This window comes from Ochotona princeps, chromosome 2, assembly GCF_030435755.1.
Source record: "Ochotona princeps isolate mOchPri1 chromosome 2, mOchPri1.hap1, whole genome shotgun sequence".
In the NCBI taxonomy this organism is placed as follows: Eukaryota; Metazoa; Chordata; class Mammalia; order Lagomorpha; family Ochotonidae; genus Ochotona; species Ochotona princeps.
This window is the reverse complement of record NC_080833.1, coordinates 20747320-20760671: the sequence shown is the minus strand read 5'-3', so window position 1 is coordinate 20760671 and position 13352 is coordinate 20747320. Positions and strand designations below refer to the sequence as shown.

General features: G+C 42.0%; 1 non-coding gene across 1 annotated transcript; it reads right to left on the bottom strand.

Annotated features, from left to right (window-relative positions):
* Window positions 1-12828: 12828 nt before the first annotated feature.
* On the bottom strand, window positions 12829-12963 carry LOC118758759 (U11 spliceosomal RNA). Its single transcript, XR_004995841.2, has one exon. It is a non-coding gene; the product is annotated as a U11 spliceosomal RNA (small nuclear RNA).
* Between the last annotated feature and the right edge of the window lie 389 nt (window positions 12964-13352).

The window sequence follows — 13352 nt, the reverse complement described above, 5'->3', positions numbered from 1 at the left end:
TCAGAGGCTCAGACAAAGCAGTGGACAACATACCCAGGTGCACATGGAGGATACGGCAGTCCATCGGAACCTGCAGAGGACACCTGGTACCACAATAGAGGATGGAGGACAGAACAAATGGATCAACTTCCCCAGCCAAGAGTTGGCAGTGAATATCTGGGCAAACGGAGACTCTAAGGTGAACTAGGTCAGCCAGTGGATTCTGGAGAGATTTCACCGTGTTTGGAATGGTGAGATTGGCAATAATTTAGAACTGTTGAACTATCAAAACAACTTGAGCAGGACCCTCAGAGCATGCTCCACATCGGGGACCTAGGATAGGTGGGAGACTGGGTGGGACTTCTCCATTTATCTCCCCCTTTACCCCAGAAACAGAAAAAAACAAGCAATAATGTGGAAATAATAGTCTTACCCACTTTCCTGTAGCCCTCGACCTTTTGTGCCCTAATCAACTATGTTAAGATTGTCAAAATAAAGCAATTTCAAACAAACAGAAAAGATTTATTTTCTTTTTACTGGAAAGTCAGATATACAGAGAGAAACAGAGACAAAGATCTTTCATTCACTGGTTCATTCCACAAATAGCCACAATGGCTGGAGCTGTGCTGATGTGAAGCCAGAAGCCAGGAACCAGGAGCTTCTTGCTGATCTCCCACACAGCTACAAGGTCCCAAGACCCTAGGCCATCCTCCACTGCTTTCCCAGGCCAGCAGGAGCAAGAGGGGAAGTGGAGCAGCCAAGACGCAAACCAGCACCAATATGGGGTCCCAGTGGTTGCAAAGGGAGAACTTCAGCCACCAGGCCATTCGCAGCACCGCACCCTTCTTTCACAATTTGCCGGATTGTCTTGTTTCTGTATTTATTCTTGTGGCTTCACTTTCCAGCTGCAGACTGCGCAATGCCTTCTCAAATGCCAACTTTAGACACTGCTAAGGTCTCTGCTCACAAAACTGAAAGTGTGGCAGGTGCCTCTTCTCAGCCGTCAATCAAAAGTACAGCTTCTAACGCCAGGAAGAGCAAGCTAGCAGGAAGCCACGCAGTTAGTTGGACATCATGGGTGTGTGATGAGCACTGCTCTTCGGTCAGCAAGGCTATAAGGAGTTTCTGGCTGCGTGGCAAGGCCTAGCAGGATGTTTCTAATCACCTCATTGCTGCTTCACCCCATTATATGGACACTCAATCACCTCTTTAATATTCCATAAAATTCTCTTGAAGGTGTTGTTTTTCTGCAAATGTGAAATGATTCCTGTAACTGGTATAACACCTCAAACTGATCAATCATGTGATGGTAAAAGCGTCTTTAGCAACATAAGGCAATGACACACAGCTAAAATCACACAACAGTAGAACTGAGCCCACATTGTCTCTAAACATCCTGTTACGTGTCCACCTTTGTCCTGGGGCTTGCCCTAATATAAGTAATGTTCTCCTTAAGAAATAGCATGATAATATCTTAGAACAGATGGCAATCATGGAGGTACAAAGAGTTGGTCTACTGTGCAGCCTCAAACTGTTACAACACATGAAATGACGCATTTTGGTTTCTCACCATGGAAAGCAAAAAGTATATGGGGCATCTTTTAAAGGGAGACAAATGTGAACCCCCAAACAAAAATGGCTTACAACTTCTACCTTATATTGGCACTTGTTTTTAGGGAAAGAAAACAGTTTAAAAAGAGAACAAGAAGTTTCTTGTAAAAGCCCTCTGTTCATAGAAAGGCTTAGTTGCCCTGATCCTTTTCACGGCCCTTTAACAAAGGAACAAAATCAACTGAAGGGCCCGGCAGCGAGACCTGGTGGCTAAAGTCCTCGTCTTGAACGCCCCGGGAACCCATAGGGGCGCCGGTTCCAATCCCGGCTGCTCCACTTCCCATCCAGCTCCCTGCTTGTGGCCTGGGAAAGCAGTCAAGGACAGCCCAAATCTTTGGGACCCTGCACCCATGTGGGAGACCTGGAGGAAGTTCCAGGTTCCTGGCATCGGATCGGCACGCACCGGCCGTTGCGGCTCACTTGGGGAGTGAATCATCGGACGGAAGATCTTCCTCTCTGTCTCTCCTCCTCTCTGTATATCTGAGTGTAATAAAATAAATAAATCTTAAAAAAAAATCAATTGAAGCAGTACTAGGTGGAGGTGATGACTGATTACAAGATTTAATAAACAATCTATGATATATGTCTTTATAAATTCCTCTCACTTATGAGCTTTCTTAATTATGTATTTTTGATATCTTAAGTAATATTAGTTTAGGTTTAGTAAAAATTAATTTTGTATATAAGTAAACCACTTGGCACTATGTAACCGCATGTGCTGCCAACCATGAAGTTCCTGGTTTCAGTCAGGTCACTGCTGGTTTGAATGAGCTTGCTGATAATATTTTCTCTGCAGTAAAATAATGTTGCTTTTTAGGATTGTTTTTGTAATCATTTTCTTATAATGAAGTAAAAACGAAACAACCGGATGTTGTGCAAAAGCTTGTGATGATTTGTCTATAAATAAGAAAGACAACTTTTCAGAGTTGTCCATTATGAGCATCACGCCATAGTGGTCCACGTCACCTCCTTCTTGTCTTCTCACTGCTCCACGCATCTTTTGCAAGCTCTTAAGTCAGCCGGAGCTGGTCTCCGGCACAAGCTTATTCCTGGATTGACAGAGTCAACATCTTCAAAATGTCCATATTACCAAAGCAATATATACATTCAACGTGATTGCAATCAAAACACTGTTGTGGGCTGTGGAGCTGATTTACATTGCTTTAGCTGAGCACTCAGGAATCAGGCCTAAGGCAGTAGCACCTGGCCTTTGCAGACTCATTGACGTCCTATTGTCCTGTTAATGGGCTTGGGGGGAAGAGGAGATAATATGTAACAAAGAGGCTTAGGAGCAGGCCGCTCCCAGCACTTCTACCACCACCATGGTCTCCATGTGTCAGTGCTTTTCACTTGGACATTCCCCGTGCCTACTATGCCAGCTCAGCGGAAGAATTCTAATCTGTCCAGGCATTTTCATTATTGTGAGACTGGCTTTTTACACAATGTGAACTTGGACGTTAATGTCAATGATAATGTCTTACAAAAGGGCCTTCTATTATTCCTACTGTTTTGGGTGTCCCCATTGACCTTATGCTAATCAAGGGACCTGTGTTTAGGGTTTCGTCCTCTCCTTAACCTTTAGGTTCTCCTTTTCTTTGTGATACAAGATTAGGTTGTAGGATAAGGATTGTAGCAGGAATTTCTATTGTTTTTGGATAAAGCAGATGGCATGGTTGTTCTTAGAAACACCCACTTGACCATGACGTGGAAAGTCTGAGCCAGAGTTTAACTGATTCTGTATAAATAAAGCAGACGGCTTTATTGCCGTGTCCACTATCATCATGGAATCCTAGTGGTCCGTCTCTTTCTTTCTGCGCCTCGTCCACGCACCCTTCCCGAGTTCCGAAACCCAGGCTGGAGCTGGACTCCGGCAAGTGGCGCCCAACGTGAGTGACTCGACGAAGGTAGGTCTTTTCTTTCTCTTTGCGGCGTGGACAGGACTTCACCCAGGGCACTGCAGACCCCCTGACAGAAGGTCAGGTTAGGAGGGGTGAACAGTCAGAACAGTTTTTGAGAAGTCTTGTACCCTCTGTGCTGTAAAAATGGGCCAGAGTGATTCTAGTGAAAGAAGTTTATATGCTGATATTATTAAACATACCTTACATAGGAAGAGCATTAAAGTTAGCAGAAAGCAACTGTTGGAATTTTTACAATTTGTGCAAAAAGTTAGCCCATGGTTTATTGAGCAGGGCAGTTTAGACTTACACACATGGGATCAGGTAGGGAATGATATGAAAAGGTGGTATCGGAATAATGGAAGAGTGGGCATGCCATCCTCTGCATATGCCATTTGGAATGCTTTAAGGCAGGCATTAGATGTGGGACTCGAGCCTTATCCCACACCTTCATCTCAACGGAGAGAACATACTCCCCTTATTGATCCTGAGAAGGGAGGCTTAGGTCTTGGTTATGGCTCAATAGAAAGTATCTGTCCTGAAGATAATGTAAAATATTGTAAAACTGACCAGGAAGGTTTAACAGATGAGGAAGATTTTTTTAAACCAGAAATATTTGAACCAGGAGTTAGAGATTGTGAAAAGGGGCAAATGGCTGAATTACATGATAAAAGGTCTCCTGCTGTTAATCACAAGCCTTCAAGGTATTCGGCTAAGCATTCCAAGCCGTTTCCAGATAGACTAGATATAGCAAAGATTGGTTTTAAAGGAGCAATGCAGCAAGCTCATAAAGAAGGCGATTTTTTCTGTTTTCCTGTGATTTACGAATGGGATGAACCTGAATGGGAACCGTTGCCTTATAAGCTTATTAAAGAACTAAAGCATGCTATCTCAGACTACGGGCCAAACTCCCCGTACACTATGGCAATGGTGGAGAGCTTAGGAGCAAAGTGGATGACTCCGTATGATTGGTTTCAGACTGCCAAGGCTTGCCTCACAGGAGGAGACTTCCTTGTGTGGAAAATGGAGTATGAGGAATTAGCAAAGGCAGAAGTAAAGTCTCAGGGATCTGTGAGGTTTGGCAAACCTTCTTTTACCTTAGACATGCTTTTAGGACAGGGCACTCATCTTGGCGTTTCAGAACAACTTACTCTGCCTAAGGAGACTCTACAGCTTATCTCCTCCCTGGCATTGGGAGCATGGAAACGCCTGCCACCTCCAGATCAAAAGTCTTCAGGTTTTATAAATGTTAAACAGAAAGCTGAGGAGCCTTTTGAAGATTTTGTAGCTCGACTCACAGAAGCGGTGAGCCGGACAGTAATTAACAGTACAGCTACAGATCTTATAGTTAAACAGTTAGCTTTTGAAAATGCTACTCCAACTTGCCAAACGTTAATTCAGCCAGTGAGAAGGAAAGGAAAGTTGTCAGACTATGTTCGAGCTTGTGCCGAGGTAACTCCATCTTACGTTCAAGGGTTAACTATTGCTGCAGCTCTTCAAGGTCAAACTGCCACTCAGATTTTAAAGAACATAAGAGGCAATCAAAGACGTAAAAAAAGAAACAATTGCTATTCTTGTGGTGGAGTAGGGCATTTCAGCCACAGTTGTCCTGCCAGAAACTCATCTCAAAATTTCAAACAGGAAGAAACTTATAGGGACATTGCTAGCCCCAATTTAAATATTCCTCGCACTGTCTGTCCACGGTGTGAGAAGGGATTTCATTGGCAGAAGGCTTGTCAGTCTAAATTCCACAAGAATGGAACAGTTCTATTGCCTCGCAGTCGATCTAAATTGAGTAATCAGTCTGTACAGGGTCAGAAGCAGGGAAGCGGGAGGGCCCAGTCCTGGGCCCCCCAAGTAATAGGGTCATGTATGGATATTGTCTCTGAAAGGTACAAAACTAAAATGTTGAGTGCTACCTTAAGCAATGGGTTAAAGCAAAATAGACTAAAGCAAAATAGATTTAAATGTCATAATTGTATGAAACCCAGCCACCTTCCAAAGCAATGCCGAACAGCATCTCTTTTAGCTCAAAAATGTGGCACCTATACTGCTAAGGATCATTGGGCAAAAGTATGTAAATTTAAATCTAAAATTGATGATAATGGCCAGCGCCTGTGGTCAGGAAACTCGTGGCGGGGCCAGTCTTGGGCCTTGAACAATCAGAGGTTTGAAAGACAGCATTATCTTACCCAAGCTGTGCCTGTAGAAGAGTAACAGACTTAAAACCTGATATTGATTGTGGATATGCTAATTAAAAGTTGGTATTTTTATTGGCAATTAATTATACTACCAACTGGATGCTTGTGGCAACAAGGTCATTAGAGTGGCTCCATTTCTTTTCATGTATAAAAAATTATTACTTCTTATTGTGCTTTGAGCTCTACCTTAATTACAAAGAGATGTCATAAGAATAAGGAGCTTTTTTGGCAAAGATGTAAATAATTAATCCTTATAGCTCTAAACAGCTTACTTTTTTTAATATCCAAGGTTGAGATAAGACAAATAGCACTCTTAACCCTTGTAGATTCAATTTCAAACCAGTTAGCTGAAAATCCTCTCTTACATTTTGTTAAAAATCCCTTGGTTATATTTCAAAAGATTTGTTTCTTAACGTCTTTGTTTTTAACCTTTTTTGTTTCCTTAACCTGCTTCTTTAGTCTTTACAGATGGTCATATAACAAAAAAGCTTCTTTAATCATAGATTTTGAAAACGTCCTTACAGGCCAATGGGAAGGACATGGTTTCCTCGTAACTTTTGGAGGAGGGAATGCTTTCTTTTTTCCACAGGGTGTGGATTGCTGACTAGGGCTCTAGATCTTATCCAATTTACATTTCCACCCCCCTGCCATTTCACAGCAAGCATCCTCTACAGAAGTTCCTCCTCCTGCCCAGCAACTTCAGGGTTAAATTCTCTTCTCTTCAGCAGGTACTTTGTTTTAATTCCTTTGTCAAGCATTCCTCCAACCTTTTTTAGTCAAGAGCAGAGTGATGGGAGATAAACTAAACTGGGTCCCCAGAAGAACACCTAGCCTCTTGTACTTCATAAACAATGTTTTTTCATAATTAACATCTCTTTTCTAACTCTATTAAACTTTTATATTGAATTTTTGAATCTTAGGAATATAACTCTTAAGGTATTGGTTAAGGCGTTGCTTTGAAAGAGTAACATTTAATTCACTATTAAATTTTTTCCAGGTATGGGATGTACCCGTGCTTATATCTGCTAGTTTTTAATTTAGATCTATAGTATTTAAAATACTGTTTGCAGCATTTTCTAAAATATTCATCATTGATACATGGAATTAAAATCTGATCCTCTGTCATAACAACAAAGTTTTAAACCCAAATATTATAACATCTTCTTAATTGTTTTTATATAATTAATGACTAAATTTTTCTAGTTAGCTCCAGTGAACTCCAAACCTGACCTTGCTGAAGCGTCTCAGAATATGATAAGATTCTATATTGAAGTAATCTTTGTGTTCTGCCTTTCAATATGCTCACATTGCTTAAGATTGATAAAAGTTATGTACTTATTTTATAGGTATTTAAAGAGATCACTTAATGCCAATAATTACATCTAATCTATATTGTGTTATATAAAGATTCTGTTTCAACTAGATGTTATAGATCTTGACATCCTTGATATGCATTTTAAAAATTCAAAAGTTTTATTTAATAGATGCAACTGAGTAAGCACTTGGATTGTATTAAAGATGCTGCCAGATGCCAAGTGGGGCAAAATTTTGTCATATCAATATACTACTATAAAACAATTTTTTTTTACAGAAGTTAATTCAAATTTCTGTATTTCCAAGAGTTCCAGAACAGGTAATGCTTAACAACAAAAAACCCAGAAAAGGGTAAATGTTTATGGTTTTATAAATATGTCTAGGCTGTTGACTGCTTATCTCTTAGGCTAATTTAAATTGCTCAGATAACTAAAATCAAGGTCTTCAGTAATTACCAATTTTTTTTTTCTCTCTCAGGGTTTCAGTTTAGACTGAATTATCATTGTTGACTTTTACTTAGTAATTTTCTAATGGGTACTGCTATCACCAAGCTTGGTTTATAAAGGCGCCTTAGTTAATCCTAAATTTATCTGACATGATCTCTTGTGCACTTTGTAACATTTTGAAGGCCTCAGTCAGAAGGTAGTAGCCATCCTGAGTTCTAGAGCCTGACTCGGTAGTCTGGGGAGGCCACCGTGATGATTAACACGGCCCCACTGCCAGTCCTGGCTTCCTGGCTCGCAGGATTTGCACTGACCTCTGCCTATATACAGGTACCTCATCATCCAAATTTGCTTGTCTTGAGTACTCATCTGGGACTTGAAAGGACTGGATGCAACACAACTTCTTGAGTCAGGATATGAGAAGTCATGGCTCATTAGCTATTTAAAATTGAGTGAGTGTGGTGGCCACGTATGTCTGTCTTGCTGTACGTCTTTTTGTTAAAATTGTTTGAAATTTTACTCTTATAATCCTCTATAGTTAAAAAAAAAAAAAAAGAGGGAGAATGTATATGTGTGTGTGTGTTTGTTTTATTGTTTGTCTTCAATGTTCCTTGAGATCAGATGAGAAATGGGTACATGATAGATCTTAGTTTTATGCCATTTTTCCTAGCTAGTTATTACAGAACAATTTTTAATTGCTGTTATACATTACTGCATTTGCTAGTTGGGAAATACTATATTTTAACTAACTCTTGAAGGTTTTGTAACAAAAATTATTTAAAGAACAGATATACTTGTCTGATATATGTTTCCTAAGCCATCTTGGTAAAATTTTTACTATAATCCATTTTCTATTCTATATTTGTAAACCATCTGAATAACCATGCAAACTTATTTTACTACAAACAATAGGGTAATTCTAACCAATTTATAATTTTAAATGTCTAAAGCTCTTAGATCATTATTGAAGCTACTTTATTGTGCGAAGCTAATATTGTTTTTTGGCTCACTTAATTTAAATCTCAGACTATCATTGAAAATGTTTTTTAGTCAGCCATATGCTTTTGCTTAAGTTCACTTATGGCCAGGTTTCTCATGTCATACTCTCATTGCCTTTTTCAATGTGTTACTTGGGTATGTGCCTTTATTTTAAATTTATAGCAAACATTGGACCTTTGGGCAAATATTCTCTAAGGCTGTTTTTTGATGGTTTTCACCTGATATTGTTACTGAGAGTGATCTATATAATTATTTTTAATTATTTTAACTTTTCCTTCACTTCTCTTATACTCCCTCTCCAAAAACTCCAAAGGGCCTCTCAGAATATGCAGTTAGATCTCCAGAGTTTATATAGGTGTGGCTAACTTATGGACCTGAAATCCCAAGGATTGCCTCTACAGCCCACTTTCCCAGAGGCCCAGAGGAAGAATAGCAAGCTAGGTACCAGGGTGCTATCTCTCCTTCTTGCCTCCCTGTGGCCATAACAACGGAAAGAGTTTCTCTAGCCTCCGTGCTACGCTTGCTGGGATCGACAGACACTTCCACCTGGAACTGTTTTAAAGGCTGAGTCTGAAGATCAACACCTGCCATGAGGACACATCATGCGTACATCTGCTGACTACCTTCTACCTCGGAAGACATCTCTGCACAGAACTCAAGCCACTTCCAAAAGGACTGTTGATAAGTAACATTCCTCCCTTACAAGATGGAGCCTTAAGCTCCTTCCAGCTTCCCTGAGATGGTTCCGTATACACTGTAATTTGTACTAGTGCATTAATTGTTACTTGATGCCTGATACTTTTGGTGTCTTAAGAAGGTCCTCATATGTAATGTTAGCTGTGAATTTGCCTGAACTATGGTATGATACTGCTACTGTTTTCATTTTGTATAAATTTAGGAATTGCACTATTCTCCTTTTCGTATTGTTCTCCGGCCCAGTCATCCTCCGTGCTATGTTGGGGTCCGTGCAGTGGATGTGGGAGACACAAGGATGTGAGGACATTGTTCCAATGAGGCAGGGCCACAAGGAACTTCCCACTGAGGCAGGGCCCGGCGGATGTCTACAGTCACCTGGATGCAGCTTCACCTTTCTTTGCTTGGATACCAGAAGCAGAAGGGTTATGTTATGTGGAAGGACCCCTTGACTGTACAGGAGACGCTTCTGAAGTGAATGACACCAAGTTCCGGTGCACCCTGACAGCATGCTGGAATGGCAATTGCGATTCTGCTGTTATCCTGCAGCTGCCTTGAATCCTGCCTGTGCCTGTTGGGACTGAATAAGAATAAAAGAGACTTTGGCATAACGGCAACCATCATAGCCAGTAACAAGGTCGCAGAACAGACTGCCAGAGTTATGGAACAACAGGACTTTACTGATGAACATGAGCGGGTGGGCATGCTTATGCTGTGACTGTGGGTTGATTTGTTGGAAAAGAAATAGCAGATATTGTTATATTTGGTCTAAGCCTCATGTACCCCATCGTATGCCTTTCTGCTGTATTGTATGCATTTCTGGTGTATCATCTGTGCAAGTGCAAAATGTTTTCCCAAGCCTGGGAACTGCTGTCTGCTCATTGCTACTGAGCTAAGTTACTCCTAAGTTCATGGCCTCTTGTCTCCCATTGTGCCTTTTATGTATGTTTCACCTGTGAAGTGCTTTGTTTTCCCAAGCCCGGGAACTGGTGTTTGCTCATTGCTACTCAATTGATATCACTCCTAGCCCTGGAACAGGTTTGCCAGCTGCAGCAGACAACGCGTTGAAAGGCAGCCAATGACGGGTAAGATGGACACAGGAACGGACCGACCTAAGACAGGGACTCCGTCATGCTACGGAGATTCCCCATGACGGGTAAGGCTGTCAAACCTGAGAGTCCACAACCTAAGACAGGCGCATTCAAGTCTGCTTTAATACAGAAGGGGGAATATGTTGTGGGCTGTGGAGCTGATTTACATTGCTTTAGCTGAGCACTCAGGAATCAGGCCTAAGGCAGTAGCACCTGGCCTTTGCAGACTCATTGACGTCCTATTGTCCTGTTAATGGGCTTGGGGGGAAGAGGAGATAATATGTAACAAAGAGGCTTAGGAGCAGGCCGCTCCCAGCACTTCTACCACCACCATGGTCTCCATGTGTCAGTGCTTTTCACTTGGACATTCCCCGTGCCTACTATGCCAGCTCAGCGGAAGAATTCTAATCTGTCCAGGCATTTTCATTATTGTGAGACTGGCTTTTTACACAATGTGAACTTGGACGTTAATGTCAATGATAATGTCTTACAAAAGGGCCTTCTATTATTCCTACTGTTTTGGGTGTCCCCATTGACCTTATGCTAATCAAGGGACCTGTGTTTAGGGTTTCGTCCTCTCCTTAACCTTTAGGTTCTCCTTTTCTTTGTGATACAAGATTAGGTTGTAGGATAAGGATTGTAGCAGGAATTTCTATTGTTTTTGGATAAAGCAGATGGCATGGTTGTTCTTAGAAACACCCACTTGACCATGACGTGGAAAGTCTGAGCCAGAGTTTAACTGATTCTGTATAAATAAAGCAGACGGCTTTATTGCCGTGTCCACTATCATCATGGAATCCTAGTGGTCCGTCTCTTTCTTTCTGCGCCTCGTCCACGCACCCTTCCCGAGTTCCGAAACCCAGGCTGGAGCTGGACTCCGGCAAAACACTAAGAATATTCTTCACGGAGCTGGAAAAAACAATACAAAGGCTCATCTGGAAACACAAAAAACCACACATAGCAAGAACTATCCTGAAGAATAAGACCCTGGTGGCAGGGATCACAATCCCAGATCTACAGACATATTATAGGGTGATAGTTTTCAAAACAGCCTGGTACTGGTACAGAAACAGAGAAGAAGACCAATGTAGTAGAAGAGAAATACCAGAAGGGAACCCACATATGCACAACCATCTAATCTTCGACAAGAAAACAGAAAACAATCCAGGAAAAAAGCAGGGTCTCTAATAAATGCTATTGGAACCACTGGCTAATAGCCTGTAGAAATAACAAGCAAGACCCACACCTTTCAGCATGCACAAAAAAAAAAAATCTAAATGGATAAAAGATCGAGACCTACACCCAGAAACCATCAAACTTAAGGAAGAAAAAGTTGGAAATACTGTGCAAGATACAGGTGTAGGCACTGACTTCCTAGAGAAATCATCCAAAGCAAAGGAAGCTAAGTGCAAAATTAACAAAAGGGACTACACTAAGCTAAGAAGCTTCTGCATGGCAAAGGAAACAATCAACAAAGTGAAAAGGCAACCAACAGAATGGGAGAAGATCTTTGCACACCACACAGGAGAGAAAGGGCTAACTTCCAGAATAAACAAAGCACTCCAGAACAACCACATCATCCAAACAAACAAACCAGTCAAGAAATGGGCAAAGGAAGTGGGCAGACTCTCTTTACAAAGGAATAAATTCAAATGACTAGCAGACACATGAAAAAAAAAATGCTCAAGCTCCCTGGAAATAAGAGAAATTCAAATAAAAACAGCTCTGAGATTCCACTTAATACCAGAAACAATTGCACACATACAGAGAACTACCAACACCACCTGCTGGAGAGGTTGTGGGCATAAAGGAACCCTACTCTACTACTGGTGAGATTGCAGGCTGCTGTAACCAATATGGAAGTCAGTATGGAGAACACGAAGGCAACTAAAAATCCACCTACCATATGACCCAACAATACCACTTCTAGGAACATATCCAAAAGACTTTTTACAACAGGAAACTACAGCACCCCAATGTTCATTGCAGCACAATCAACAATCACAAAAACATGGAAACAACCTAAGTGTCCATCAACAGAGGACTGGATAAGGCCTGGCACGGTGGCCTGGTGGCTGAAGACCTCGCCTTGGCATGGGCGCTGGTTCTGGTTCTGGAGGATCCAGCTCCCTGCTTGTAGCATGGACAGGCAGTCTAAGAGACCCAAAGCCTCTTGAGATCCTCACCCACGTGGAAGAACCGGCAGAGACTCCATCCAGGCTTCTGGCATAGTATCAGCACAGCTGCAGCTTTTAAGGTTACTTCGCAGTGAATCTTTGGACAGAAAACCTTCCTCTGACTCTCCTCATTTCTGTACATCTGACTTTCCAGTAAAGAAACTTTATTAAAATGAAACACAACCAATTGTACCCAAATAATCAAAGATTATTTGGTAAGATGTACCATTGATGAGCGACTCACGAAACATCGAACATTTATGAGCACCTGCTGCTATTACAGTGTTTTTCCGTCACTACAAATTCACAAAAGATCGTTGACTATGCACTGATAAGCACTTCCATGCAAAACATGGGGCACAGACACTAGAACCCAAAATGTGCTTTACACAAACACACTGAATCTACTTTAAACACAACTCAGTAAGGGCGCTAGGACCAACGATCACCAGCTGCCCACAAACCAAAAAATTATGCTTCCGAAATCTCTTGATGTCGATTCCGCACGCAGAGCAAACAGAGCCGCTCTGCGTGTGCCACTCACGACAGAAGCCCTTTTTGCCTGAGCAGTCGCCAAACCACAGTCGCAGCCTTGCCGAATACATCTGTTGCTAAAGGTGACAAAACAAAACTTAACCACTTGACTTCTTACTCGAAAGCCTGAGAAGACAACTTTAGACTCATTCTGCTGGAACATACAAACTAGGAAAATTTCTGATGTGTACTTTATTATGTATAGGGAAAGGCAAGAGCCGCTGAGATATGCAAATCTCGCAGTGCTCGCCGGGAAGGCGGGGTTGGGAGAGCGGCTCGGGAGGTTCCTGCCCGCCCTGCTGGGCCGGCCAGGCGCCGCCCTGCGCGGGGACGCCGGGGCTCGGCGGCTGCGGGCATCCGGCCGGAAGGACCGCGCGGGTCCGCTATGGGCGACGCGGAAGGGCTGCGCCTCGCG